Source organism: Bubalus kerabau, chromosome 9 (genome assembly GCF_029407905.1).
Source record: "Bubalus kerabau isolate K-KA32 ecotype Philippines breed swamp buffalo chromosome 9, PCC_UOA_SB_1v2, whole genome shotgun sequence".
Lineage (NCBI taxonomy): Eukaryota > Metazoa > Chordata > Mammalia > Artiodactyla > Bovidae > Bubalus > Bubalus kerabau.
Genome location: NC_073632.1, coordinates 34,199,128 through 34,213,652, shown reverse-complemented (window position 1 = coordinate 34,213,652; position 14,525 = coordinate 34,199,128). Strand labels below are relative to the sequence as shown.

Here is a 14,525-nt window from a genome sequence, read left to right as displayed (position 1 = left end):
TATTCTCACATTATCCACCATACATTTCACCTATAAATGTTCATCCATGTGCAGTTGTACAGATCGCAAATTTTCCAACTGGCATTATCAATGACTTTGAACCTATCCTCTTTCCCAGCTGTATAAATCAACTTATATGTATTGAGGATTTACTATGTACCATAAATCTGATGGAATACAAAGGAACTTTAAGACTGAGAGATATGCCTTAGTGAACATAAAGAATTAATAATCCGTGGTAAATATGCAGTGAGTGGCACAGATATGCATGTTGATCAGAACCATTTATGGCTAAAAATAAATAGTCTGAATTTCAGTGATTTGTGTCTTTTGCACGTTCCTGTGATTTCACTACGCAAATAAGAGTGAATGGTCTTAGTAAGGAAAAAATACCCCTGATGAAGATAGGCACTTACATTATGAAAAAACTTACAAACTGTTCATACTCTGGTACCATTAAGTAGTAGAAAGAACAAAGCAGGCAAATGCAGAAAATGTAAAATTCATTTTGCTCTGATTTTTTTCTATCTCCCCTTTTATCTATCCTCTGAGCCTACAGGAGGGGGGCAGGAGGAGGAAAAGGGGCATAGACCAATATAAGTTGCAACTAATTATGCAAATGATTTTATCTTTTTGTACTGTCTTACTTTCAAAATAGTTGGAAGAATCAGAAACCCCTATCCTGGTTCTAGCGGGATCATGCAAGAGGTCTTCACACAAGCATGTATTAAGTAGTCCTAGAAGACTTAGACCAAAGGGGGGCTGAAAAGTCAAAATGAAAAAAAAAATGTCTATTTCAAGTATCAGAAAAAAATTCATTCACATTCATGTTAGACACACTTGAAAGATGAGACTGAGAAGCTAAGGTGAGTGCTCCTCAGGTAGTAAAAGCAGGAACTGCCATTTTGGTGCTACTGCAAGGAGACCTGGGTGGGAACTAGTAAATCTAAAATTATGACTGGATCTTGAATAAATTGCACAGCTAAGTGCAATTTTCTTCTCTTTTCAATTATTTCAGACACCTCACCTCTAATAGTTTCTGAGATTCTTCCTAAGCACAGCAGGCCCAAAGTCTACCCTTCCAGAGCCGGTCAGAGTCCAGATGCCAAATATCTGTATTGGGAGTGAGAGGTGGCCAAAGGGGAACCACATGCAGAAGAAAGATGAAAGGGAGATAGATGCTACACTGTGAAGATTTAGACCAACCGACCAAGAGTGCAAGGGGCCACCCCAGGTCCAGACATGCTGCATCTGCCAGAGCATCCACTACACGTGGCTTCCTGTCCACTGAAAGTCCCCCGCTCACCAGGAAGGCTAGCATATGCCGGGGAGAACGATGATCTTCAGGGCCCTGCCCTGCTTCAGAGACTGAGAATTGAGCCCCAGTGTGGGGACATACTTCTGCCATCAGGAAAGTTTTCAGGTGCAGACATCAATCTGCAGAGTGGCAAAGTAGGGATGTGGGGGTAGGAGCAGCTGGCACTGCCATGTATCTCAGGCCAGGTCCACACCATTGGCCCCTCTTCCCACATGGGTTGGGGTGGTGTTGAGACAAAGGAACTCTATCGGTGCTCTGCTCACATGCGCAGGAGGGCTTTGGAAGAAATTCTCTCTAGGGCCTGCACGCTTTATCAAAGTCTCTGCCCCCAATATCTCCAGCCTTTGAAAGTGGCCAGAGTAGAGAAGGTGTTTTCCTTTGAAAAAGGGATATGTAATAATATTTGCCATGCCAGAATGAAAAGATTAGGCATGAGATCAGGTTGATGGGTTCAACCCACCGGTCACTATATTCCATAGGACAGAATCTCTCCAAGGTAAGGTCAAATTTTTTCCACGTCGTCTCCACTTCTGAAATAGGGTGCCAGGAACCCTATTCCCAAGAAATGCATTGTGATAGGCAAAAGGGCTGCTCAGAGGAACAGCTGCAGACCTGCCATGCAGCTGCTCAGTCCCACCCATACCTGCTGAGCCAATACACTCGTCATGTATTTGCTCCCTTAGAAAACCGCTCCTTGGGTCCTGCTCTCAGGATGCCAACTGGACGAGTTGTGTGCAGGTGGTGTATCTTGAATATTTTAACTTTTTTAATATAAATATTCTGGTTTTCATCTAAGGCGCACATTCCTACATGGTAGTCTCAGGGATAAGAAGGCAGTGGCCCTGGGTCTGCTCACCAGGACCCTTTATTGCTCTCATCACAGAGAACACCTTTTTGGAGTATACAGCCTGTTGAACCACCTCATTGTTGCCAAGCACAGCTGGCTTTTCTACAATGGTGTCCTCTTTTTTTTTTTTTCTTTATTTATTGATGTATTTATTTGTGGCTGTGCTGGGTCTTTGTTGTTGTGTGGGCTTTTCTCTGGTTGCTTTGAGTAGTAGGGGCTACTCTCTAGTTGCAGTGTGCGAGTTTCTCACGGCAGTGGCTTCTATTATTGAGGAGGACAGGCTCTAGGCACCAGGGCCTCCCTGGTGGCACTCCCGACTCTAGAGCACAGGCACCAAAGCTGCGGTGCACAGGCTTAGCCACTGCACACAGTGGGATCTTTCCAGATCAAGGCCTGAACCACCTTAGCAGGTGAATTCTTTACCACGAAGCCACCAGGGAAGCCCCTCAAGCGCCCTCTTGAAATCTCTCCACCTTCACTGTTTCCTGGGAGGCTAGGTTTTAACTCGGTTAACCCATGACTTGATCTCCTACTCTTGGAAGACTGGAAATGGGTCTGAACAGGAAAAGGTAGGGGAGAGAGGTTAGGAGAAGCCGAGGCAGGTGAAAGGCACCGAGAAAAAGCAGAGACTGGATGCCAGTTGCCTATGCAATAAAGGCCTCCTGTTCCAGGGCCTCTCATCATGGGACACAGCCCTCACTCTGCACATCAGATTCATCCTTCACTGGATGGAGCCAGGCCTACTGTACACAATAGTCAGTGTGAGTATGAGTGTGTGTGTGTGTGTGTATTTTAATGTGAGTTGGGAAGGGCAGATTCTAAGAAGTATACCTTTGTACTCATCCTGTATGAACAGTATGAAAAGGCAAAAAGATAGGACACTGAAAGGTGAACTCCCCATGTCAGTAGGTGCCCAATATGCTACTGGAGATCAGTGGAGAAATAACTCGGGAGGTTGAAGAGACAGAGCCAGAGCAAAAACAACACCCAGATGTGGTTGTGACTGGTGATGCAAGTAAAGTCCAACGCTGTAAAGAGAAAAACGGCATAGGAACCTGGAATGTTAGGTCCATGAATCAAGGCAGATTGGAAGTGGTCAAACAGGAAATGGCGAGAGTGAACACTTTTAGGAATCAGCAAACTAAAATGGATTTGAATGGGTGAATTTAACTCAGATGACCATTATATCTACTACTGTGGGCAGGAATCCCGTAGAAGAAATGGAGTAGCCATCATAGTCAAGAAAAGAGTTCAAAATGCAGTACTTGGATGCAATCTCAAAAACGACAGAATGATCTCTGTTTCCAAGGCAAACCTTTCAATACCACAGTAATCCAAGTCTATGCCCCAACCAGTAATGCTAAAGAAGCCGAAGTTGAATGTTCTACGAAGACCAACAAGACCTTTTAGAACTAACACCCAAAAAAGATGTCCTTTTCATTATAGGGGACTGGAAAGCAAAAGTAGGAAGTCAAGAAATATCTGGAGTAACAGGCAAATTTGGCCTTGGAGTACAGAATGAAGCAGGGCAAAGGCTAATAAAGTTTTGCCAAGAGAACACACTGGTCATAGCAGATACCCTCTTCCAACAACACAAGAGAAGACTCTACACATGGACATCACCAGATGGTCAACACTAAAATCAGACTGATTATATTCTTTGCAGCCAAAGATGGAGAAACTCTATACAGTCAGCAAAAACAAGACTGGGAGCTAACTGCGGCTCAGATCATGAACTCCTTATTGCTAAATTCACGCTTAAATTGAAGAAAGTAGGGAAAACCACTAGACCATTCAGGTATGACCTAAGTCAAATCGCTTCTGATTATACAGTGGAATACGATTATACAGTGAAAGTGACAAATCGATTCAAGGGATTAGATCTGATAGACAGAGTGCCTGATGAACTATGGACAGAGGTCCATGACCTTGTATAGACAGAGTGCCTGATGAACTATGGACAGAGATCCATGACCTTGTACAAGAGGCTGGGATCAAGACCATCCCCAAGAAAAAGAAATGCAAAAAGGCAAAATGGTTGTCTGAGGATGCCTTACAAATAGCTAAGAAAAGAAAAGAAGCAAAAGGCAAAGGAGAAAAGGAAAGATATACCCAATTGAATGCAAAGTTCCAAAGAACAGCAAGGAGAGATAAGAAAGCCTTCAACGATCAATGCAAAGAAATAGAGGAAAACAACAGAATGGGAAAGACTAGAGATCTCTTCAAGAAAATTAGAGATACCAAGGGAACATTTCATGCAAAGATGGGCTCTATAAAGGACAGAAATGGTATGGACCTAACAGAAGCAGAAGATATTAAGAGGTGGCAAGAATACACAGAAGAACTGTACAAAAAAGGTCTTCATGACCCAGATAATCATGATGATATGATCACTCACCTAGAGCCAGACATCCTGGAATGTGAAGTCAGGTGGGCCTTAGAAAGCATCACTACGAACAAAGCTAGTGGAGGTGATGGAATTCCAGCTGAGCTATTTCAAATCTTAAAAGATGATACTGTGAAAGTGCTGCACTCAATATGCCAGCAAATTTGAAAAACTCAGCTGCTGCTGCTGCTGCTAAGTCGCTTCAGTCGTGTCCGACTCTGTGCGACCCCATAGACGGCGGCCCACCAGGCTCCCCCGTCCCTGGGATTCTCCAGGCAAGAACACTGGAGTGGGAAAACTCAGCAGTGGCCTGGAAATGGTCAGTTTTCATTTCAATCCTAAAGAAAGGCAATGCCAAAGAATGCTCAAACTACCACACAATTGCACTCATCTCACACACTAGCAAAGTAATGCTCAAAATTCTCCAAGCCAGGCTTCAACAGTACGTGAACTATGAACTTCCAGATGTTCAAGATGGATTTAGAAAAGGCAGAGGAACCTTCAGAGATGAAATTGCCAACATCTGCTGGATCACTGAAAAAGCAAGAGAGTTCCAGAAAAACATCTACTTCTGCTTTATTGACTATACCAAAGCCTTTGACCATGTGGATCACAACAAACTGTGGAAAATTCTTCAAGAGATGGGAACACCAGACCACCTGACCTGCCTTTTGAGAAATCTGTATGCAGGTTAGGAAGCAACAGTTAGATGTGGACATGAAACAATAGACTGTTTCCAAATTGGGAAAGGAGTACGTCAAGGGTGTATATCGTCACCCTGCTTATTTAACTTGTATGCAGAGTACATCATGAGAAATGCTGGGCTGGAAGAAGCACAGGCTGGAATCAAGATTGCCTGGAGAAATATCAATAACCTCACATATGTAGATGACACCACCCTTATGGCAGAAAGCAAAAAAGAACTAAAGAGCCTCTTGATGAAAGTCAAAGAGGAGAGTGAAAAAGCTGGCTTAAAACTCAAAATTCAGAAAACTAAGATCACGGCATTTGGTTCCATCACTTCATGGCAAATAGATGGGAAAAGAGTGGAAACAGTGACAGACTTTATTTCTGGGGGCTCCAAAATCACTGCAGATGGTGACTACAGCCATGAAATTAAAAGATGCTTGCTCCTTGGAAGGAAAGCTATGACCAACCTAGAAAGCATATTAAAAAGCAGAGACATTACTTTGCCAACAAGTCTGTCTAGTCAAAGCTACGGTTTTTCCAGTAGTCATGGATGGATGTAAGAGTTGGACTATAAAGAAAGCTGAGAGCCAAAGAACTGATGCTTTTTTTTCCCCGACAACTGTAGTGTTGGAAAAGACTCTTGAGAGTCCATTGGACTGCAAGGATATCCAACCAGTATATCCTAACGGAAATCAGTCCTGAATATTCATTGGAAGGACCGATACTGAAGCTGAAACTCCGATACTCTGGCCACCCGATACGAAGAACTGACTCATTTGAAAAGACTCTGATGCTGGGAAAGATTGAAGGGGGGAGGAGAAGGGGATGACAGAGGATGAGATGGTTGGATGGCATCACTGACTCAGTGGAAGTGAGTTTGAGCAAGCTCCGGGAGTTTGTGATAGACAGGGAAGCTCCGCGTGCTGCAGTTCATGGGTTTATAGAGAGTCACAAATGACAGTGAATGAACTGAACTGACTGCAGGACTTCACAAGTTACTGATTCGGTGACTACTGGCTGGCCTACTTAGTGTGGCAAACCACACTAAGTTCCACCTCTTTGTGTGGAACTAAGATGTGTTGGTCTTTCTCCACTGTTTGTAAATTTCTATGGAGTAGTTCCTACTACCCAATGGGGTGTATATGTTCCAAGAGAAAACGAACCTTTAAAACACTCTGAAAAAGTGTTAACTCCAAAGCTAAAATTTTAGTGGTTCTCTTATTCCCAACTCATTTTTTAAAAGGAAAGCTTTGGATTCTCCTATACAGTTATCTGGCTACCTAACTACCAACAAGATTCATATCAGAGGTCAGCAAAATTTTTTTGTTAAAGGATCAGATGGTAAAGATTTTAGGCTCTGCTCACTATAACAGTCTATCGAAACAATTCAAATGTGCTTTTGTGACTTGAAAACAACCACAGACGTGATAAAAATTAATCAGCTGTGTTTCAGTAAAACATTTACAAAAGCAGGCAGCTGACTGGAGTTAGCCCATGGGCTATAGTTTGCTGCCTTCTGATATAGACTAAATATATGCTGGAAGAGGGATCTGTGGTCTTGTAATGTTGCCGATATCAAGATGGGACCATGATTTCTTGTAAACGTAAAAACCCCTCCTTTATTTTCTCCAAGAGTCTGGTTGTTGCATATTTTATTTTAAATACAAGTATACACCTAAGACCAAAGTATTCAGAGTTTGAATAAATAGTCAGAGAAAAACGTTATGCTGTGACCCTCAGATCAAACAATGTTCATGCCTTCATTAATTTATTTTACACATATTTAGGGGATACCTATGATATAAATTACTGTGCTACGTATTACACAGGATGCATATGGGTAAGATCTAGACTCTTTCATCAGAAAGTTAAGACCCCAACAGGGAAAAATAACACAGTCATAAGTATATATAATGTAAGATATACAAAGTAACATGTTACAAAAGAAATAAAAATACATTTTTCTAGATGAGGGAGAAATTATTCTTGATTGACTTAAGGAAATGTAGAGCTTTGAGAGAGAGATCAAAGTCCTTTTCATGAAGGAAATATGATATATGTACCAGATATTTTAGTCCTAGGCAAGTAGAAATTAGAAAGGTAATATTGAGAGGACATAAAAAACAAAGAAAACAACATAAACAAAAGTCCAATAGTGGAAAAAAAGCAGAGACTGTATGGGCTAAAAATGAATAATTTGTGCAATCTGAAGCTTTATACCATTTTTGAACCCTATTTAAGAAAAAAAATACATTACATACAAAAATGAATAACATGTTTGTAATGAGAAGTCACAACAAATGAGAAACTTTTTAAAGCAAGCAAATACTACAAATATCACAAGATCCAGACACTATGGAACACCTGAATTATGTTACCACCTAACACACCTCTCCCTGGTGACTGGCTATCCTCATCAATCCTGTCTCCACAGGACAAAGAAGATAACTCGGGCTTTCCTCTAGCACAGTTGATCTTCCTGTGTTTACTTGCAATAGTATATAAAAGTTTCTTTCAGCTTCACAAACTATCTACTAATAATGGGTAAAATTTTAGGACAGCTGTCAAATTTAGGAAACTCTTCCTGTGATATTTCAGGTCATTTCAAAGCTTTCTGTGCAGTGACTAATTGGAAATATTCCTTGGACTGATGATAAATCTATCGTGAGTCACTGATGTCCTCATGTAGTGGTGTATCACTACATGTTTTATGTTATTTTTGTTAGAGGAAGTATTACATGTCAAGAATTTCAATCTTTTATCAATGTACTCATAAATCATGCTTCATCATCAATCAAATTATCAAACAGTTTAAGAACCTATTCACTGGGGACCTTGCTGGTGGTCCAGTGGCTAAGACTCCGCACTCCCAATACAGGGGGTCCCAGTTCAATTCCTGGTCGGGCAAATAGATCCCACATGCCACAATATAGAGTTCAGATGCCAACACAACGAAGATTAAAGACACCAAGTGCGACAGTTAAGATCTAGCGCAGCCAAACAAATAAAAAGGACCTATCCATTAAGTTCATTTGCAAAGTAGTTCTTTCCCTTAGTGAATTTAGAGAGCAAACACATATGATGAAAAAGCCTTCAGAAAGGTAATATCTGTTGTCCACTGAACACTGAATAGCTTTAATTACAAATTATGTATTTCTGCAGTTTGGTGATTTTATTACCTCTTTCAATAATCAACTGCACTAGTAGCACTTCAGTGGTTTTAAATGTTTAAAAAATTTAAACTAAGTACGTACCAACTTACAAGCTCATAACATTAATACTACATCCACGTGATGAATAACAAAATTTATCATGATATATTTTTAGTGCCATCTAGTGTTTAAAGGGCTTCATAGAGTAAAGTGAAAGTCGCTCAGCTGCATCTGACTCTTTGCGACTCCATGGATTTATACAGTCCATGGAATTCTCAGGCCAGAATACTGGAGTGGGTAGCCTTTCCCTTCTCCAGCGGATCTTCCCAACCCAGGGATCAAACCCAGGTCTCCTGCATTGCAGGAGGATTCTTTACCAGCTGAGCTACCAGGAAAGCCCTCACAGAGTAAATATTTATCTATTTATCATAGAGTAAGTAAACATGCAAACAATTTAGTTTTAAAATTTGTGTCAACATATATTCTTCAATTCTATATCCCAGTCATTCCATCTAAGATTTAAATCTGACAATAAAAGAATTGTAAGATTATGTGAGCCTACAGAAACTGTCATGAAATAAAAGGAATTAAGTCATCCCTTCACTAATTTTATAGGAGATGTCAGTCAGGACAACAGCTATGTAAGACAAACAGACAGGCAAGAAGATCCAATGAAGAAAAGACAACCTCTCCAATAAATGGTGCTGGAAGAACTAGACAGCTACATGTTTAAAAAAAAATGAAATTAGAACATTCCCTAACACCATACACAAAAATAAACTCAAATGGATTAAATACCTAAATGTAAGGCCAGAAGCTATAAAACTCCTAGAGAAAAACATAGGAAAACATTCTTTGACATAAATCACAGCAAGATCCTCTTTGACCCACCTCCTAGAGTAATGGAAATAAAAACAAAAGGGACCTAATTAAAATTAAAAGCTTTTACACAGCAAAGGAAACAATTAATGAAGTTAAAAGCCAATCCTCAGAATAGGAGCTGCAAGCAAAGCAACTGACAAAAGATTAATCTCCAAAATATACAAGCAGTTCATGCAGCTCAATATCAGAAAAACAAACAACCAATCAAAAAATGGGCAGAAGATCTAACAGACATTTCTCCAAAGACATACAGATGGCTAACAAACACAGAAAAGATGCTCTACATCACTCATTATTAGAGAAACGCAAATCAAAACTACAATGAGGTACCACTTCACACCGGTCAGAATGCTGCTGCTGCTGCCGCCGCCACCAAGTCACTTCAGTCGTGTCCGACTCTGTGCGACCCCATAGACGGCAGCCCACCAGGCTCCCCCGTCCCTGGGATTCTCCAGGCAGGAACACCGGAGTCGGTTGCCATTTCCTTCTCCAATGCAGGAAAGGGAAAAGTGAAAGTGAAGTCACTCAGTCGTGTCCGACTCTTAGCGACCCCATGGACTACAGCCCACCAGGCTCCTCCATCCACGGGATCTTCCAGGCAAGAGTACTGGAGTGGGGTGCCATTGCCTTCTCCACCAGTCAGAATGGCCATCACCAAAAAATCTACAAACAATAAATATTGGAGAGGATGTGGAGAAAAGGGAACCCTCTAGCATTGTTGGCGGGAATGCAAATTGATACAACCACTATGGAAAATAACATGGAGATTTCTTTAAAAACTAGAAATAAAACTACCTTATGACCCAGCAATCCCATTACTGGGCATATACCCTGAGAAAACCATAATTCAAAAAGACACATGTACCAAAATGTTCACTGCAGCACTATTTACAATTGCCGGGACATGGAAAAACCCTACACATCCATCAACAGATGAATGGACAGATGTGGTACAAATGTACAATGGAATATTACTCAGCTGTAAAAAGAAAGGTAATTGAGTCAGGTGAACCGAGGTGGATGAACCTAGAGCATGTTATATAGAGTGAAGTTAAGTCAGAAAGAGAAAAACAAATATCCTATATTAACACATACATATGGAATCTAGACGGAGAAGGCAATGGCACCCCACTCCAGTACTCTTGCCTGGAAAATCCCATGGATGGAGGAGCCTGGGAGGCTGCAGTCCATGGGGTCGCTAAGAGTCGGACACAACTGAGTGACTTCACTTTCACTTTTCACTTTCCTGCATTGGAGAAGGAAATGGCAACCCACTCCAGTGTTCTTGCCTGGAGAATCCCAGGGATGGGGGAGCCTGGTGGGCTGCCGTCTATGGGGTCACACAGAGTCGGACACGAATGAAGTGACTTAGCAGCAGCATGGAATCTAGAAAAATGGTACTGATGAACCTATTTGCAGGAAAGGAATGGACCCAAAGGTGAGGACAGTCTTGTGAACAAGGAGGGGAAGGAGAGGGTGGGACACATCCAGAAAGTAGCACTAACATATACACACCAGCATGTGTACGACAGCTAGCTAGTGGGAAGCAGCTGTGTAGCACAGGGAGCTTAAACGGGTGCTCTTGTGATGACCTAGAGAGGTGGGGTGGGGGGAGGTGGGAGGAAGGCTCAGGAGGGAGGGGATATATGTATACTTAGGGCTAATTCGCATTTTGTGCAGCAGAAACCAACACAACATTGTAAAGCAATTATCTTCCAATTTAAACACACACACACACAAAGGGACTCGTTTTCATTGAAATGCCCAGATAAAATGTTTTATACAGTCTTAGGTCTAGAAGGATATGTTTGAATCAAACCAAGTTGAACTTAAACTATTATGTGTTATCTCCTTAAATTAAAATATATATATATATATGTTTTATGATTAACTTTATAGCTCTATTAAAAGTTTTATAAAAAGTTTTACTTAGCCATGTGCTGCTGTCCCCGCCGACTCCGCACCATTCCTCGTGACGGATGAAAACCAAGCTCAAGGTTGAGAGCCCACTGCAGTCTACAGCCGGACGCCATGGACTTATATTAAGTACTGGATCACATTTGTCAACCGCGAAGCCAGGTCCACGTGCCTCGCCCTCCAGGCCGCCCAGCAGGTGCCCCAGCTCGGGGTCCTGCTCCGCTGGGACAGGAACAACCGCTCCAGGCTGAGCCCTGCCATGCTGGACTGCACCTGTCCTGGGCCACCTGCACCCGCCGCAAGGAGGCCAGCTACAACCACTGGCTGACGCTCACGGCCCTCGTTAGCCTGAGCCTGGACAATGAGGGCCAGGAGCTATTTGTGACCTTCAGCTCACTGCCCATGGTGGTGCTCGACGACCACCTGTTCTCCGACTCAAGCATGATCATCTCTGAACCTGCAGGAGGTGACACGGCACTCACAGGCTCTGCAGAAGCTATTCTGGCCGCTCTTGAGGAGTCTGGGCCCTCGCTGCTCTGTCTGTATCCTCCGAGTTCCTCTCAACTAGCTAACCAGAGCGCGCACGCCGATGACGTCCTCCCGGGCACGCGCGCGCACGTACCAGCCGGAGGAGACGTCCCCACGGTGTGGACCGCCAACCCTGAGTGCTTCTGCAAAGTGCTCCTGCGTCTCAATGACACCGCTGAGAGCCTGCTGCGCACCATCCAGCTGGGCCTGGAAGTGTTGCCCTCCACGCTGTCCAGGGTGGCCAGCATCTTGAAGGGCTGTGCTTTCCTCGGTGGGTACTCGCAGACCACGCCAGTGCCTGGTACCCTGGAGCTCACGTGGCAGTGCCGTGTTTTTGTGGGTGGAGACGACTATCAGTCGGGCCAGACCAAGGTCAGGTTCGTGCTCACAGACTTCCTTACTGTTTCTGGCCTCAAGACCTTGTCCATCGTGAGCTACACCTGGCAGCAATGACGGGCAGAATCCGTCGGCACCAACATAGTTCCATTCCAAGGAGGTGTCCAAGAGCAGCGTGGTATACGATGTGCTGGTGCACAGTGACGCAGCGCTCTACTTGCAGGGCAAGGAGCCGGGTCACTGCATGGTCATCAAGCACGTGCTATACGTGGGTGACAGCAAGCGTGTCCTGGATTAGTATACAGCAGAACAGATGCTAGGTGGTACCAACAGGCTGGAACTGCACAACACGTTCAAGGACTCGCTCCTGGCCAAGCCCCTCACACCAGACCTGGAGCAGCTGCCAAACCATGCCAGTGCGTGATCTTCTGCACAGATGTCAACCCAGGGCTACAGAGCTTCCATCCAGTACTATCGCTGCGCAGCTTGGCTTCCTCTTGCAAGCATAGCTTGGGCGATGGGGCAGCCCAGTGGCCAACCCACTCTTCCGCCAGCACCAACTGCATTGAGAGTACCTTCAGAGTCTGCGTGGTGCTCCCACTGTAGAACCACGCGCTTCTGGAGCGCGAAATGAAGCGCCCTGTTCTCGAGCGAGTTGGGCTTGTGGCCACTGCCTGCCCTGTGCCTCGTGAGAAAGGAGCAGTGCCCGCCTCCCCCAATGGCTTTACTGGTGACACCAATGGGCACTCGCAAGCTGAGGTACCCCAGATGCCCACCACCTAAGGCCATGACCATACAGCTCCCCCATAACTACTCCTATCCCCAGTGCTCCTCAGGCCCCCAGAAGAAATAAAGCTGGTGCCATCCCAGGGACAGAGGAGCGTGGCCGGTTACAGTCCATGGGGTCACAAAGAGTCGGGCACGACTGAATTGACTTAGCAGGTATTAGCCAAAAAAAAATTAAATAAAAAGTTTTACTTAGTAAATCAGTAGGTTTATGATAATAAAAACCAAATGTTTAAGTTCTTTAATCAAAACACAACTTGCTTGATTTTAGTATTTTATCCATAACAAATAATACCAGATTAACAAAACAGAAGTTTATTCCAGCTATGTTGTTATGTGTGTGTGTGAAACATATAAAAAACTAAAAAAAAAAAAATTCTGCAATCACAATGAGAAAAAACAAGGGATATGGGTAACAAATTTGTTCTTTCCCTTCTTTTAACTATTAATTCATTGACTATCTAAAGCAGCTGGATTTACATGCTATTAAATTCATGTTGCTCTTAGAATCAGAGGTTAAGACTGAGACAATGAAAACAATTTACAGCTTTTGAAAAGCGATGCATGCTACAGGTACCACAAGATCCACAAAATATCATCATTATTTTATCCTCAGCTAATTAAAAAAAAAAAAATCAGAGTAGGAAACTGAACTCCCTTAGGCTCACACCGGCCTTTGTAAGGATGCAGCAATGCCCCGAAACAAGGAGTCTCACTGGACGAAAGTTAGTGCTTTTAAGTTGAAGTCATGCTCCCAACCTGGGTCCTAAGGAGACTCAGGCACACGTAACCCATGTCTCAATTTGCTTGTGTCTGCAGAGGCAGTCACTCCCAGAATGCTCAATCTAGGCCAAGCCTGCACAGGCCAGGAGCCACTCTGCCAAGTATGATAAGACTCTGTCTTTATGGTCCCCCAGGAAGTTATGGAAACAATGGATAAGTTATTTCAAGAAGTTAACAATCAACAGTGTGACATACTGAACACCAGTCAATCTGAAGGGAGGAAAAAGAAATGGGGTAAAAGCCAAGTGAGTGGTGTCTGGCTGGAAATTCCCTTGCTTGACACTGAACCTTGGAGAGCAGCAGTGGCAGCAGGTGTGTGTGGGTGTATGTGCGAATCTGTGTGTATTAACTGGCGAGCAGCACAGATAAGCCACTTTAACTGGTAGACGAATAGAGTACATTTTGCTGTGAATTCCTCTCTGATCCAAAAGTCTATATATCTTTTCTCTCATGTGAGAGGCTCTCAACTAACTTGCTATACCTTCCAGGTACTCAAAAAATATACTCTGAATGATTTTTCCCTTTAAAAATTTCTAGTGCAAAGGAAAAAATTTTTTATGGGTAGAGAGGAAGCAATTTTTACCTCATTGGTTTCTGCTTAATCCAGGTGCTATTAAATTCCGCCTACTGATTAGGGTTTCAATGTGAAAAGAGCTCCCCCCAAATACTTCTTGAATTATTCATCCTTAACCCTAATAGCAATGTGTAATCTGGTTTCAGTGAGTGGTTGATTCCAGTCTGGCAATTCTAACCTACAATCAATTAGAGCTGCTGCTGCTGCTGCTAAGTCGCTTCAGTCGTGTCCGACTCTGTGCGACCCCGTGGACTGCAGCCCACCAGGCTTCTCCATCCATGGGTTCTCCAGGCAAGAACACTGGAGTGGGTTGCCATTTCCTTCTC

The 14,525-nt window shown here is 43.3% G+C and overlaps 1 pseudogene; it reads left to right on the top strand.

Moving 5' to 3' along the window:
• Nucleotides 1-1,242: 1,242 nt before the first annotated feature.
• On the top strand, nt 1,243-14,213 carry LOC129619555 (inositol-3-phosphate synthase 1-like; annotated as a pseudogene).
• Nucleotides 14,214-14,525: the final 312 nt, after the last annotated feature.